Source organism: Pinus tabuliformis, chromosome 8, assembly GCF_031772625.1.
Source record: "Pinus tabuliformis cultivar Carrire ecotype Pingquan chromosome 8, CPIR1, whole genome shotgun sequence".
NCBI classification, from domain to species: domain Eukaryota; kingdom Viridiplantae; phylum Streptophyta; class Pinopsida; order Pinales; family Pinaceae; genus Pinus; species Pinus tabuliformis.
Genome location: NC_142294.1, coordinates 863,467,229 through 863,484,969, shown reverse-complemented (window position 1 = coordinate 863,484,969; position 17,741 = coordinate 863,467,229).

Genomic DNA, 17,741 nt, shown 5'->3' with positions numbered 1-17,741 from the left:
TTGTTGGATTGTTCTGTTCATTCTTTCAACAACTCCATTTTGCTGAGGAGTTCTAGCTGTAGAGAATTCTCTCCTTATCCCATGTTCATCACAGAAATCGAAAAATTCATTTGAAGTAAATTCCCCACCTCTGTCGGATCTGAGGCACTTAATTTTGTGACCTGATTCATTTTCAACCAAGGCTTTGAAGGATTTGAATTTTTCGAATGCTTCATCTTTGTGCTTCATAAGTCCTAACCAGACAAACCTGGAGAAATCGTCAATAAATAATATCAAGTATTCCTCTCCTCTAGGTGTTCTTTCCTGAATGGACCACATGTATCTGTATGTACTAGCTCAAGAGGCATGCTAGCTGATCCTTCTTTCTCTGGAAAGTTAGTTCTGGTTTGTTTTCCAAACTGACATGATCTGCATATGGTGTTGTCAGGAATTTTGATATCTGGAAGATCGCGAACTGCCTGATATTTGCATGCTTTCCTTATTTGTGAGAAGCTTAGATGTCCCAACCTTCGATGCCATAACCAGTGCTCTTCATCCTTGCTCAAATAGCATTGTTGTTGTCCTTCTTCAAATATGTACAGATTATTTGGAGTTCTTTTGCCTTTGAGTACTGTTTTACCTGTATCAAGATCACGAACAAGACATCCATTCGATCTAAAAATAACCTCGGTTCTTTGATCACACATCTGGCTGACACTTAGAAGATTATGCTTCAATCCATCAACATACAAAACATTTCCAGCTTTGACCTTTTCTTTTAACTGAGCAATGCCTTTTCCTTTTATAGTTGCAGGAGTATCATTTCCAAAAGAGACTTTCTTTCCCTTTTCTAGAGCAGAATAAGATTCAAGTTTTTCTTTATCACCTGTCATATGCTTCGAACATCCACTGTCAATGTACCATAGATTTTCCTGTCCCTCTGCATAAAATGCTATTCCACATCTTTCTGTTTGAGGTTCCTTTATTCTCCATGTTTTGGTGCTTGAGGCTTGCTCCTTTTTCTGCTGAAACCTGCTCCTGCATTCAGATTCTTCATGACCAAAGTTATTGCAAATAGAACATTCGACTTCATTTTCAAGAACCGAAAAGTTGTTATAGGTCCTTTTTGTAATCCCTGTCATACTTCTTTGTTTTTGAGCTTCCCTAGTCATGATTGTTTTATATGCAACACATTGAGCTGCTTTGTGACCAAAGTTATGACAAGAAAAGCATTGTCCATTGAAGAAACTTCTGCAGTTATCGAATCTACCAGCCAACTGATTGTAATTTCTATTTTCATCTATTCTTGGACCAAATTGAGAAGATTTTACATGTGGCTGGTTCACCCTTAAGATGGATTGCCCTTGATAGTTTCTGTTTGTAATTCGTCCCTGCTTTACCTGATGATCTTCATTGTTCTTTTGCTCATTTCTTCTTGCTGCATCAAGATAACTCTTTGAGGTGGATGCTTGAGAGGTTTCTCCATTGTAGCCCAGACCTGTCTTGTTTAGAGGAGACCGCTGCACATTGATAATCTTATCCAAAGTTTCAGATCCTTTGACAAACTTAAGATTAATAGCTTTTGTTTTCTCAATCTCTTTTCTAAGACCAACAATTTCTCCTTCTAGTTTTTCAAGATGTTTTTCCTTTTCATCAATTTGAAATTGTAGAGTATCAATGATCACATTCTTTTCTTCTATACATCTCTTGAGTCTAGTGATTTCATCATAAAGGTTATCCACATCTATAGCATCCATATAATCATCATCTTCAAATGCCATTAATAACTTATATTCATTACCTCGTTCATCTTCATCACTGTTTGATAGACCATCACTATCTTCATGGGTGTAGTAGCTTTTCTTATTTGCACTTTGTTTCTTGTTCCATCTAGCAGGTTCCTTTCCTTTATCCTTATAAGGACATTTTGCAGCATAATGACCTACTCTTCCACAAGCAAAGCATTTGAAAGGTAGCTTACCTCTGAACCTTCCAGAACCCCTTTGAAGATTTCTGACAAAATTTGATTCTTCTTCCTCTTCTTCTGGAACATGGCTTGCTTCATAGTAATCTTCTTTGCCTGATGCCTTGAAAGCAGCTTCCCTTCTGTCTGATGGACCTCCCTTTCTCATTTCATAAGCAGTTAGAATTCCATGTAGCTGAGACATAGTGAGAATTCAGAGATTTTCCTTTTCTTCTATTGCAGATACTTTAGATTCAAACTTGGGGGATAATGATCTTAGAATCGTTTCAACTACTATAGCCTCTTTTATTTCTTCACCCAAATTTTTCATACAATTAACAATCTCATCTACCCGAAGAAAATAATTAGCCACACTTTCATCATTATACATCTTGAGAGTCTCATACTGAATCCTGAGAGTTTGAAGTTTAACTCGCTTTACCTGTTCATCTCCTTCATAGCTCGTGATCATTTTGTCCCATATCTCTTTTGTTGATTTGAAGTGCATTACCTTCATGAATTCCGTTTGGGATATACTTCCTAATAGAGTACTGACTACTTTTGCATTTGTTTCATACTTCTTTTTCTCAGCTGGATCTGTAGGAGTAGCTGAAGGAAAAGCATAGCCTGTTTCTACAATGTCCCAAACTTCTGTACCAAGAGATTGAAGATATGCAGTAACTCTTACCTTCCAATAATTGAAGTTTGTCCCATCAAAAACCGGTGGCCTGATTGATGCTTCTCTCTCGTAGTTGCTCATGATGAACGATCTACCTTCAAGCGATCAAGCTTCTCTGAAGGACCTGCTCTGATACCAATTGTTGGAAATAATACTGAGAGGGGGGGTGAATCAGTATTATCTAGCAATTTAATAAATCTTCCTTATTTGATCTTTGAATTATTTTTGCATGTCAGTACCATAAAATAATGATCATGAACAAAGAAAACAGATAGTCACACCAAAGAACACAAGATGTAAGGTGGAAACCCAATGTGGGTGAAAACCACCTGCTGCAATATGTCTCTATCTTCTTTCAAATTAGAAACTTCTTTTACAATGATTTTGTACTGGTGCAGTCCTTTACCAGTACGCAGGCTGCAACCTGCAGAGAGCTACAACTCTCTCTCTCTCTCGTTTTCCAGTCTACTCCTGGAAGGGAGCTACAACCCCCTACTTCTTTTCATAAAGCATCAGATGATCAAAAAGTATATAACAGTTACAATCCACTACAGATATCAGATCAGCAATAACAGAACTAACCCAGAACACTTTATCAACAGAGAAATTCAATCAACAGAATATCTTAAGACAGAGACACAGTTTTTCCTTCTGTGGCCTGCGACCAGACGCAGTTAACCTTCTGCTACCCTGCGTCCACACGCAGATATCCTTCTACTGCGCTGCGTGCCCACACACTGTTCCTTTAACTTCTCAGCGTTCTGTTGCTTCAGGGACGCATCCAGAAACACTATCGCGCCGCGTCTTTTTGCTACAGGGACGCACCCAAAAACACTATCGCCCCGCGTCCTTTTGCTTCAGAGACGCACCTGAACCTTGATCGCTCTGCGTCCCCACGCAGATCTCTAGTCACTCAGCGGCGTCCCAGACGCACCTGAACTTCGTCTACCCTGCGTCCCCACGCAAATCTCCAGATTCTGCACTGCGTCCCGGCGCGATTTCCTTTCACTGTACCTGTGTCCCTTCGGGTATGAATGATTTCAAGACTTTAAGTGTAACCCAAACAGTCAGATCTACAGATCTGATCTTGCGCCAAAGAGATCTCAGTCCTTCAGTAGATTCGCCTTTTAGATCTAGACCAGATCTCACCCAATAAGATATTCAACCAAAGACATACCTAAGCCAAATGATCTCCTTTGCTTTATATAGGCAAGCTCCTCCTCAAATCATGGAACAATACCACGAGCCGACACCATAATAACACAATAACATCGGCAGATACCAAGAGTAAAACACAAGAAACCCCCACGTGGGCTTTTCTCTGCCTAGAAATGTGTGCACTGGGTGGACGCACCTCCTGAATGGCTGGCCTGCGACTCTGGACGCGGTCCCTGCATGGTGTACCTGCGGGTACACACCTTTTGAACTGATATCCTGCGTCTTTCTTAATTTTTCATAAATTGAGAGCCCTGTCATGGGAGTTGCCATCAAGTACAACATCTGTAACATATAGCCATACCAGAAATCATAATGCCAACCATCCAAACATCCAAAGGGTGTAGAAACCTGGTTCCAACACCCTCCCCTGCTACCTCGGGTGAGACCTCAGTCCGTGCTTCATGGGCTATTGCCGAAAGGGCTGGTAGCTGTGGGAATTGCTTGGCTAAATAATTCTTCTGAACCTCGGTCAGGCCCATATAAGCCAAGAAATGGTTTCGTTGCTAGGACCGGGATCTGCCTAAGGGGTGTCTGATGTGGGAACACTGGAACCCTACAAAGAAGGAGATTGAAGAGTGGTGGGATCTAAAACTCCACGAGTTCGCAGTTCAGGAAAACAGAAACCCGTGAGTATCAGAGGAAGATTGGCTGGACTGGTATATATTCATAGATATTCACGAGATCTTCTTCGCACCGACGGATCGCGAGGCTAGCTGACAGTGTGGGAAGGTGTAGATTCGATCAGCCTATTATGTGGACCCCAGAACTGGTGCGCAGGCTAGAAGCCACCGAGGATAAAATCGAGCGTGCAGTAGATCATTTGCTGGATCAGGTAATAAGAGGGTTTATCACTGAGTTCGCGATAGATACTACTATGAGCTATAGCGAAGTAGAAAGGCGGTTTCTTCAAGGACCTCGAGGTAGATATATCAAATCATTAAATACCTGCATTAAAATGCTATTGTGTGAAAAACAGATTATGTGTGTATTGATGTCTGGGGTAACATGAAGCGGAAGAGGTTATCGCAGACCGGGAGGGGTAGAGAACAGTCCTTTGGCTACCATTTCCTGGGAAAGTGAAGAGGAGCTCACGAGGCTCTCACCAGGGAGTGCGGTCCAGTTGATCAGGGAGCGCTTCCCGCTAATACCACCTCCATCCACACCACCACCCACGTCACCTACGTCGAACCCATCCACACCAACACCGACCCCACCATAAACCCCGCCACCATCAAAAGTCGAGATGGCAAGTGCGATCAAACTACCAGTGTTTAAGGGTGTGGGGAATGAAGACCATGGACGATTCTGTTTTGTGATACGATATATATGGGACGCTCAAGGAATAACAGATGAGAACATCAAGAAGGCCACCTTGGTTAGTACGTTACAAGACCGCACACTGACATGGTACGTAAAATACTTGACCGATCATCCGAATGAGGGAATAATGGCAATCCGGGATGCGCTAAATAAAGAGTTTGGTCGACCAAAATCAGAAACCCAGTCGGTTATTGGGTTCAAGGAGATCACCATGTTGCCTGGAAAAATTCTGTGGGACCTGGACCAAAGGTTAAAGAGCACCATTCACGAAGCCAACATGACCTTGACAGATGAGCAACATTGCATGTGGTTTGTGGTGTCATTGACACCACATCTAAGGACGGCTCTGGCACAACAAAAGATATCAACCCAAGCTGAGGCACTGGAGACAGCAATGAGGTTACACGAGACCCCAATACCAGATCCAGGGTTGGGAGTTCAGCAAATCCACATGTAGCTTCAAAACTTGAGTCTAGAAATGCAAAGCTTCAAGCAAGAGAGAGTGTCCTGACCAGAGGTATGTGCAGAGGTAGGATGTATTAAATGTAAGAGCCAAGCGCACGATAAGGACCATTGCCCTGTCTTCGCAAACTATCTTACGGGGGGAGGCCCGATGCCATTAAAAGTGGAGGTACAAACAAGACCGAGTGTCGTGCCTGTGCTCTGGTGCACGATGTGTCAGGTGGGCGAGAAACATGCAACAGATAACTGCCACCTATTGCAAAAGTATACCCAAAGCCCGCAGCAACTGTATTGCAACTTTTGTCGATCGGTGGGACAGGATGAGTGAACGTGTCAAAGTTATGACTTAATGATGGAAAGAACCCCAGCTTACCAAATTCAGACTGAAATGCGGGGAGGATTTCAAGGACGTGACCGAGGAAGAGGAATGGTGTTATGAAACCAGCTCACAAAAGGATAGAAAAGAGAGATCCACGCCTTAGAATTCAGCCTCTTCGAGGGGGCAACCTCCTTTACATTACATAAATGAACAATTCTTGGATGATACAAATGAAAAACCTCCTTTCTATATATAGGAGTCTAAGGGTCACAATACAATCAAAGCCTACATAACAATAATATTGTAGGGCACAACAATAACAATAGTGGGCTTCTATGTGGCACAATAGTAACAATATGGGCACTACATGGGTACATCAATATAATAAGTGGGTTATACTAACAACAATAGGGGGGTAATAGGGCACAACAATATAAATAAGGGGTATAACTACAATAGTAATGGGGTAATCACTAGTATTATAGGGACCCAACATGCCCCTCTCCTTCAAAAAAGTGTTGTCCTCAACGCTTGAGTAGTTCTGGATACTTCTGCATAAAATTCTCATCCTCCCATGTGGAATCTTCAGCGGATAAGTTCTTCCACTTGATAAGATACTCTGAAATTGATCGATTTCGTAGCTGTCGAGTTCTTGTTTCTGTGACTGCTTCCGGTTCCAATATAATTTTTCCTTCCTCATCAAGTTCTGGCAATATTGTTTGAATTGGAGCTTGTCACCTATAACCTTCTTTAAACATGAAACATGGAAAACTGGGTGCAATCGAGAAGCTGCAGGAAGCTCCAATTTGTATGCCATAGTACCAATCTTTTGCAACACCTTGTACGGACCATAATACTTTGGTGATAATTTATTATCCTTCTTAGCTTGCTTTAGGGACATTTGCTTATATGGTTGTAGCCGTAGGAATACCCAATCACCTACATCAAAACTTCTTTCACTGCGATGTTGATCTGCCTGTTGTTTCATTCTATTTTGTGCCAACACGAGGTTATCCTTTAAGAGTTGGAGGACTTGTTGTTGATGTTCGATGTGATGTTCCACTGCCTGAACCTTAGAATTTTCTCTTAAATATGATGTGATGGATGGTGGTTGATACCCATAAAGTGCCATAAATGGGGTCATTTTTGTTGCTGTATGGAAGGAAGTGTTATACCACCATTCAGCCAGAGGCAACCATTTGACCCATTGTGTCTGTTTATCAGATACAAAGCAACGAAGATATCCTTCCAAACATTTGTTTACTATCTCAGTTTGCCCATCAGATTGAGGATGATAAGATGAGCTATGAGCTAACTGAGTACCAAGACAAGAAAATAATTCTGTCCAAAAATTTCCAGTGAAAATGGGATCTCTGTCACTTACAATAATCTTTGGGTTTCCATGTAGCTTTTGAACTGTTTCCATAAATGCAGTAGAAACTGTACTGGCTTTAAATGGATGTGATAATGCACAAAAGTGTGCATACTTGGTAAGTCTGTCAACTACCACCATGATGACACTCTTTCCCTCAGACTTGGGTAAACCTGTGATAAAATCCATTGAAACCTCCTCCCAACGTTGGCTTGGAATGGATAAAGGTTGTAATAGACCCGGTGTCTTAATTGTTTCAACTTTATTTTGCTGGCAAACCAAACATTCTGCCACAAACTTTTGAATATCTGATTTAAGGCCATCCCAAAAAAATTCCTTCTTAACCCTGTGGTAAGTTTTTAAAAATCCTGAGTGCCCTCCTAAGGGAGAAGTGTGCAATTCCATAAGAATCTTTTGTTTTAGCTGGGAATTCTTACAGAGGTATAAGCGATCTTTGTACCATAACGAATCATTTTTCCAGCTAAATGTATCAGAAGTACTGGAATCTTGTTGTAGCTTTCGAATAAGTGCCCCACTTCTTCGTCATTCTTCCATTCCTCCCTTGCTTCGTTTATCCAATCTGGTTGGATAATAGAAATGGCACACAACAATGCTTCCACATCCTCATCCTTTCTTGAGAGTGCATCTGCCACCACATTTTGCTTCCCTTTTTTGTAGATGATTTCAAAGTCATAACCCAACATCTTTGTGACCCACTTTTGTTGCTCTTCAGAGGATAATCTTTGTTCTAAAAAGTATTTAAGGCTATCATGATCCGTTTTTACCTTGAAGTGTCTTCCCATTAGGTAGGGTCGCCATTTCTTAAGTGCATGGAGTATTGCCAACATTTCCTTCTCATAAATAGCTTTGCTTAAAAACTTTCCCTTGATTGGACGACTTTCAAAAGCAATGGGTCTTTCATCTTGCATTAGAACAGCACCAATTCCATTTCCTGAAGCATCACATTCCACAATAAAGGTTTTTGTGAAGTCCGGTGTAGCTAAGACCGGTGCTTGGCACATTGCCTCTTTAAGATGTTCAAAGGCCTTTGTTGCTTCCGGAGTCCATGAAAATGAATCTTTCTTCAATAATGTTGTTAGAGGTGCTGCTATTCTCCCATAATTCTTAACAAACTTGCGATAATACCCTGTCAACCCAAGAAATCCTCGCAGATGCTTTATGGATGTGGGGATTTTCCATTCCTTAATGGCTTTAATTTTGCTAGGGTCTACCTTAACTCCTTCATGAGATACAATATGACCCAAATATTCCACCTCCTGGACTCCAAAGAAACATTTGGATCTTTTTGCATATAATTGTTTCTCCTCCAATAGTTGTAGCACCCTGTCAACATGTTCAACATGATCCTTCCAAGACTTGCTGTAGATTAGTATATCATCAAAAAATACTAACACAAATTTTCTAAGGAATGGTTTGAAAATTGAATTCATCAAACCTTGAAATGTTGAAGGTGCATTGGTAAGGCCAAAAGGCATGACCAAAAATTCATAATGACCCTCATGAGTTCTAAATGTCGTTTTTGGAATGTCTTCAATCTTCATTCTGATTTGATGATATCCCGAACGAAGATCCAACTTGGTGAAGTAAATTGATCCATGCAATTCATCCAGTAATTCATCAATAACAGGAATGGGGAACTTATCTTTAATAGTGAGCTTGTTGAGCTCCCTATAATCTGGACACATGCGCCATGATCCATCCTTCTTGTGCACCAATACTACTGGAGCTGAGAAAGAACTTTGACTCGGTTGAATTATACCAGCCTCTAGCATTTCTGCAACCATACGTTCAATTTCACTTTTTTGGACATAGGGATATCTGTACGGCCTGATGTTTGGAGGAACACTTCCTGGAATCAGATGAATAGCATGATCATGATCACGCATAGGTGGGAGACCCTTGGGAGTCTCAAATACCTTGGAATGATTGTCCAGGACTTTTTGGAGATCTGGAGAAATAGATGATTCCAATGTGGAAACATCTAGCGAACATAATTGTGCAATTACACCTCTTTGCTCCTTTTTTAGAAGCTTTGTCATACCATTAGAGCTGATTATCTTTCCTGGTTTCCCTGCAATACCCCTTAATTCAACTTCCTTTCCTTCCAAGAAAATTTGATGAAAAGTTCTTGAAAATTAAAAGCTATTGTACCCAAGGATTGTAGCCATTGGACTCCTAGTACAACATCAGCACCTCCCATTGGAATGGAAAGCATTGGGCTAGTCAATACATATTCTCCCATGGATAGCTTGATATTATGGCACTTTCCAGAGCAATTTATTGTTCCTCCATTTGCAATCATCACTTGACACTCTGGTGCTGGATATAGGAAGCAATTCAATTCTTTTGCTACCCTACAATGAATAAAATTGTGGGTGCTTCCTGAATCAATCAACACTATTACCTTTTTTTCTTGATTTGTCCTTCTATCTTGATGGTTTGAGGAGTGGTAATTCCCGCCAATGCATTACAAGATATGGTCGGATTTATTTGTTCTTCATCTAGGCTTTGTTCCTGGAATATATCCTCTTCTTTTGACCTTTCTTGCTCCTTTTCTTCTTCCTCTTCACAATCTATGTAGAATAATTTCTTCTCAGCACACTTATGACCTTTTGTGTATTTGCTATCACAATTGTAACAAAGCCCTTTTGCTCTTTTTTCTTCCAATTGTTGTGGTGTCAACCTTGTAGGTTGTGGAAGACTATGGGCAACAACACTTCCGTCTTTATAGTTGTGAACGGTATGCTTCCTAGTTGCCATAATTTTGCTTTCCATTTTTCTTGCTAACCTGAATGCCTTCTCTAATGAATCAGGTTCCCAAAGGCGCACATCATGTTGGATATTATCCTTTAAAGACCCTATGAACACATCAATCCTATGCTCCTCTGGAATATCTTTTACCCTTATGTTCAATTTTTGGAACTCCTCAATGTGCTCCATTATTGAACCCTTTTGTTTGAGACTTATCAATTGGCTAAAAAAAGTGTTGCTTTTTGTATCCTCATAATGTGCTATCAATTCTTCCGTAAAAATTGCCCAAGTGATAAATTGTTTACGAGAACAAAGCCATTGATACCATACAAACTGATTTGGTTCCAAATATAAAGTTGCCATACGTACCTTTTGTGTGTTTTGCACATTATTGAGATCGAAGAATTGCTCCATCTGTAATATCCATGTGGCGGGATCCTTGCCATCAAACTTCCTCATATCGATTTTTGGAACATGGTGAGTCTTCGATCCAACATTAGAGTCTATGGAATCATGATTAACATTTCTTTTGTTCTCATCATGAGTTTCCTTTACTACCTTTTCACCATTAGTGACCCTTTCTTGTAGCAACTTCTTCAATTCATCTATCTTATCATCCATGCCATCAATTTTAGCGTCCATGCCATTCACCTTAGCTTCCATGCCATCCATCTTAGCTTCCATGCCATCCATCTTAGCTTCCATGCCCTTTATCTTAGATTCCACGCCATTTACCTTAGATTCCACGCCATTTATCTTCGATTCCACGCCATTTATCTTAGATTCCACACCACTTATCTTAGCTTCTGTTAGCTTTTGTGAGCGTGACATTTGTTGCACTTGTTCTTGTAATTTTGATATATCATGTAGCATTTCTTCCTCTTCTTCATGAGTCATGCTAGAGCTTTCAGGTTCCTTACTAGGTGTTTGCATTTTCTTTCCTCGGGGCATCAGTTACCGATAATAATGCTTTACTATGCCCTTTGAATTCCGTTAAACCAAGCTTACACAAAAAATAAAAATAAAAACTACACACCTTTTTTCACTTTATAGAAGCCTGATATTGAATCTGATGTATCTCTGTAATTTCGGATCATCCAGTTCTGAAATTGGTATCTGTAGTAGCCTTCTGTGTCCTCTTTCCAATGCCACAAGTCTGAGCCCAATTGGATTCTCCAAGGAAGAGTTATGTGAAATCTCCCACAGTGACTTGCTTTTAGACTGGTTCAGTAGAGCGAACTTGTACGACGTGCCACGAGTCACTGTTTCAACCTTTGAATCTGAAACTCACCCACAAGAAACTACAGTCCGTCCTCTTTCTGTACCTTTTTACAAAATTTCAATCCGATCCTCAGAGAGAGAGTTATGACGATTTTCCCCAGGTCACCTGTTTTGAATGTAATTCAGGAGTCTGCAAAAAGGCCAATCTCCTCAGATCATATCTCCGAAAATATCGCGCTAAAAGCTCTGACATTCTGACCCAAAGTTCAGCGCCAATTCTTCTCAAATGGGTTTTGTTTGCGACTTCTGAAACGTCACAGAAAAAAAGTTATAGCGAAAATGCCACGATGACCTATTTGGAGCAGCGAAACCCTAGAATCCAAAGCTCTGATACCAAATGTTATGAAACCAGCTCACAAAAGGATAGAAAAGAGAGATCCACGCCTTAGAATTCAGCCTCTTCGAGGGGGCAACCTCCTTTACATTACATAAATGAACAATTCTTGGATGATACAAATGAAAATACCTCCTTTCTATATCTAGGAGTCTAAGTGGTCTCAATACAATCAAAGCCTACATAACAATAATATTGTAGGGCACAACAATAACAATAGTGGGCTTCTATGTGGCACAATAGTAACAATATGGGCACTACATGGGTACATCAATATAATAAGTGGGTTATACTAACAACAATAGGGGGGTAATAGGGCACAACAATATAAATAAGGGGTATAACTACAATAGTAATGGGGTAATCACTAGTATTATAGGGACCCAACAAATGGAGCCTGGGCGAGGCCGCAGACAGCTAATCTGTTATAATTGTGGAGGGTCGGGACACTACGCTCGTGACTACACTAACCCAACCAAGACTTCGTGCCCTACTGTGAGCAGTATTCTCATGAAGTGGTAGTCTATCTAACCTTAATTGCCCAAATGTGCGAAAAAGGAGTACTCCAATCTCCACCAACCTAGAATATCCATATGATGCGAGCAGAACCTCGCGAAGATGATCCTAGTATAAATATGGTACTAAGAAGCGAAGCAATTGTAGGAGGTAATCCGTAAAAGGAATGTGTTGGAGGCAGAAAGAGGTGCGACACCCCTACAAAGGAACTGGACTCTGAGCCGGAACAGGGGAGGATGATGTCAAAGGAAGCTCAACAGAGCTTCTACCCTGGGTAGGAGGGATCAAACAGAGATAGGATTGGCCCCTCCATGATTACGACCTTTCTCAAAACCTCCATGAAACTACTGCGTGATAGTAAGGCCATTCAAGGATTGCAAGAGCTGATCACCAGGTGCACCAGATCCAGCAAACCACATGTAGTCCAAAAAATAGGAAGACATGCTCTGCGCACCGGACGGGAAATGAGACTGACAGCGCAAATCAGTGAATATGAAATGGATCAAGTCATCTTGGACTTAGGCTTGGATGCGAACGTATTACCTAAACAAACATGGGAGCGCATGGGCAAGCCTGCATTGCAATGGTCCCCGATTCAGTTACGAATGGCCAACCAACAAAAGATCTTACCAATGGGTCCACTGCAAGGAGTGACTGTGGATGTCGACGGTGTAAGTATGCCGACCAAATTTGAAGTTATAGAGATTGTTGATGACAGTAATCCTTACCTTGCATTTCTCGGAATTGATTGGGCAACGGACATGAAGGGGATCATTAACTTAAAGAGGTGGAAAATGATGTTCGTAAAGAAGTCACTGCGAGTAGTAGTTCCGTTGGACCCAGCGGAAGGAGAATGCTATACTGAACTCGTGCGTAATGAGGACAGTGACAATGAGCGAGATTGCATCTATCAGATAATAGCGCATGACCAGGATTAGGTGCATCCCGCGGATGGTGGAGGAACCTTGTGGGAGTGCGATAGCACCTGCACAATGGATTCCAAGGAGGAGATTGAACGATGGCAGAACCAGTTGCAGGATTTTACAACAATTAACTGCAATATGATTTGGTCACTGCGACGTGTAACAACTGAGGAGAGACAACAGCCAATAGAGAGCACTGCAACAGATGAAGGGCAGCTTGTCCAGAGCGGCACTAGGTACATAGCATAGGAACAACATGATGGGTTAGAAAACATGTTGCATGTACCGGGGGGGCGTAGAAGCCAAGATCTAGGAAGGAGTTCCAGGTACACATTGGAAGACATACATGGCTGCCAAGCTGGTATAGAACGGTCGGTCATCAACAACGAAGGGTCCGAATGCATATTAGGCGACCATCAACCCAACCAGATCTGCGCGGAATGAAGGCTCACACGGCCGGACAGGGAAGTCTCTCGGATACAGCTCACCCTATCAGTGACAATATCCACGACAGAATTCAGCAGCTCCGGGCAGCCATTTGGCGTGGTAAGGTGCAGCTGGGTAAGTTAGAAGAAACAGGGGCCAGACTCTGCGCACAGAGTGCGAAGCTGGATAAAGCTATTAACAAATTGCAGTTAGAAGCCACCTACATGGATCACGCAAAGGAGCGAACGAGGGAAACGGGCATGGCTGGTTCTCCTACCCTGCTACAAGCAGTGACCCCACTAGCATGGTTGCACTGGCACCTGAAAGGACAAGACCGCACATACCACAACCCGTTAGCAGAATCAAGGGAATGCAGAAGGTGCTCGCAGCCCGGGCTAGTCGGGAAATGGAAGACCCACATGAGGGGTTCGCCCACCTGACTATCCATAGGAGGACCAGTCCCAGTGCTCCACGCAGTTGAAAGAGGGTGCGAGACTATAAACCAGGCTGCTACGAAGTTGCGCGAGATGACCTCAGCATACATACAAAAACCGCATTTGTGATCCTGGGGTTTCACGGCCGCGAAGGAAAGATGGAAAGTGACCATTGCAGGTACTATTCATGACATGATGACCCATTTAAAGCACCATGAAGCGAGTAGCGGGCAATTAAGGCAGAAGAATAACCGCCAAAATCGCATTTATGAGCTGCCGCAAGGGCAAGCAGCCAATCTTAAATTCTGAATCATATATAATCATAGTAAGGATCACGCCACCACGTCTTATCGTCCTGCAAGAAAGTTGTCGTGGGTTAGGAGCAAGTGCAAGATGAGTGACGAGCAATTCGAAGAAAGTCTGTGGTTTAAGGCATTGCCGAAGCACTACCAGGAAGCAATCCTCAAAGCACACAACCCTACCACCGATAACCCATAGCAAGCTTTGCCGCAAGTAGCCGAGCTCCCTAAATCGCCACAGACACCAAGAACTAGGAAGGACCCTCAGGTTCCAGAATCAGTAAGGAGGTCGCCACGACACCTGCACTTTGGCAAATTCACAATGGAGGAAAAGGGTAAAACTGTTACAATTGACAATGACGAAGAAGCAGAAGAGTCTCCCACATATATCGAAGAAGTAAACCCTGAGGAAGATCCCATACAGCCAGTGTGACGACCCAAGTATGTGCCGCCAAGCAAGGGGAAGGCGAAGGTACCTGCAAACCTAGATGAAGTCGACCCTGTAATCATTACCCCGTCTCTACCAAAAGCCATCCTAGTGGAAAACTCAGTGGTTGGCCGTGTTGTGACAATGAAGTTCAAAGATTGGGACCTTGTAGATATAGTAAAATTTCCCCACTTGGCGACAGATACACTAATGGAGCGGAATGTAGAAGGAACAGTGACAACACTACAACCAAAGGAGTGGCTGCAAAAGGTGGACAAAGCCGGGTTGCTCTATCTCTTGTCGATTCCTCACTTTCTCGAGCCTCCTATCACCATGTGGGTCATAAAGCAGTTGCTCTGTTTAGTTCATGAAGAAATATTATGGGTCGGCAAACCTGTCAGTATCATAGTTTAACTTATTCATCGGGTCTCGCACCTTCCCTGCAACGGATGAGACCCCTGGGAAATTACGGATATAAGTAACGATGTCATGATGATAGAGCTACTGAAAAAGAAGTATCAGCTCACTAAGGGACAGCGAGGGTACGTCATTGACAATATCTCAGAAAATGCAGTCTGCGTTGCCACTCAGTTGCTGGCAGGAAAAGTAATGAGGAAATACCATGGCATTGAGGTTCCCGCCGTAGTTATCGCACTTGCTGAGGAATGCACAGTTGGCATACGGTTCAATTGGTCGCAGTTCCTTTGTGAAGATTTTTGACCAACTGCCACGAAGTGCAGGAGGAAGGCAAGACTTTCCATTATGCGTGGCTGCTCCTCTCCATCATGCTGGTCACCACTGACTTACCCGAAGAAAGCCAGTTTCCGGTCTTGGACTCGGAATGGCCGGAAGCCGCTTGATATGCTTCCCTTTGGGCAACAAGGGACATGGGACGAATTCGAAATATCAAAATCTTTTGGGTACTGATGGACGCGAATGTGCGTTAGTGGATTAATGCCTTACCCCGCCTGTCCAATGGCATCTATGAAATCATGAAGAATATTGCCGAATTTAAGGCAGACATGCATCGTCTCTACATCAGGGTGCGTAAGGACCCGACCCAGGCATGGACCTCACTACGATTTATTGCTATTGACAATGTTATCGACAAGATTTTGGATACTTGGCCACCGGCATGGTGCGGACCGGCAGCAGTAGAGCGTAACGAGGCCGCTATCAGGCAGTAAAAGGAGGAAGCTAAGCGGGCTACGCAGCAAAAGCACAATGAACAGTTTGCCGTGGAAGTGAAGGCAGCACGAGAGGCGGCTCAGGTGGTAGCATGAAAGACACCACCAGGAGGGGTGGCGTCAACAACAGACAAGGATAGTCAGAAGGCAACCCCTGAGACGGTCGCGGATGAACCACCAACAACAGGCGCGGATTCACCTCTGAAGCGGACAGTGCCATCAAATCCGCTGAAGCCACGGAAGAAGGTAAAGGCGTCTAAAATAGACAACGGAGTGACCACGTTAACCGAAGGAGACCTAACTGACATCGAGAATACCGTTCGAGACACGCTCGGGAGGCAGTCGATGAGGCCATGTCGGAGTAGCAGATTGTGTTGGGGGAACTCCGCACACAGCTACACGAACTGGGATCAAGAATCGCGTGGGTAGGCACCAACGCTACTCCAAGGGTTTCTAGTATGACAGCTGCGGAACCGTTGTTAAAAGCCCAAATGGCTCATTCTATCCTGATTCCAGCAGGAGCGTTGATCACCACCCAAACGGAGGACCAAGCTGTGCTAGAACGACTTACAGGACTGGGACTGAACATGGTTGCTCTACCACACGAAAGTTTTCAAAAACTACAAGACAACGCCATAATCAAACTCCGCACCAAGGCTGGTCGCGCCGACCAAGTACTCCAAGAGCAAAAAATTAATATCGAATAGTTGCGGCTCCAACGCGACGAAGCAGTCACACAAAAGCAGCAGATGGAGAAGGTAGTAGTGGAAGCCTGTTCGAGTGCCCAAGAGTTAGAAATTGCGGGGGACTTTCCCATTGAGACACAGATCCGTACACTGGCTACTGGGTTCTGAAAGACAAAGGAGGAGGCCACACGGATCCAGCTAGAGCTCAGCGCGTAGATCGCGAACTTAAGACTACAGGTTCCACCATCGATGCCACCAGAGATCCTAGAGCAACGCAGGAACATTATTACTATGGGGTGTACGATGCTCACACGGTCAATGGTGGAATGTACCAAGCTACTAACTCAGTCGATTGTTATGCTCACTACCCTTCAGGAGGATCCAACACTTCGTCGATTGGAATCTGAGGCCTGGGAGCTCCAGCAAGCTTACGATTAGCTCAGAGGGACCGTACAGACCATTGCTATCACGCAGCACTTGGCTAAGATGCAGGAGGTGCAAGACATGAAAATCCAAGCCGATGCCACTAGACAAAAGGAAGCAGTGGTTAAAGCCTGTCTCTAGCCATGGCTGGACGAGGCATTTGCGGTTTCAACCACCATAGAGCACAAGCTAGCCCACATGTAGGCTAAGTATGCCACTATGGAGACAGCCGAGACACGGACCGAGGTGTCGATGACACAAGTGGAACGGATGCAGCGCATGACGGAAGAGTTTGCTGCAAGCACAAGCGACACACTGAAGCTATTGACCAATCTCCGTGCAAAGTTGGACGCACCAATTGAGTGACTCAGGACGAGTCACGATGATTGTGTTAGGGGACTGTTGGGTAGCGGAAGCCCAGTTCAATGAGTATGAGGCGCGAAGCCTGCAATTTTGGGTGAGAGCAGGGTAAAGACTCTGCGAGATGCACGAAGTGCGATTTGTAATAAGTCAAAGTCAAAAGGGTAGCCTGCCCAAAAATAATGTAAATAAATGTAAGTTGAGTCAACCCGCCTATGGATCGCGGTCCATGGAAAGGTATAAATAGAGCGAGACTCTATGGGTGGAGTAGCTAAGTTTTGGTATGATTTTGAGATCTGATATGTAATGGGTGTCTGAGAAGAGCATTCTAAAAGCGTCTATAAGTCTGAGTCGGGGGGTT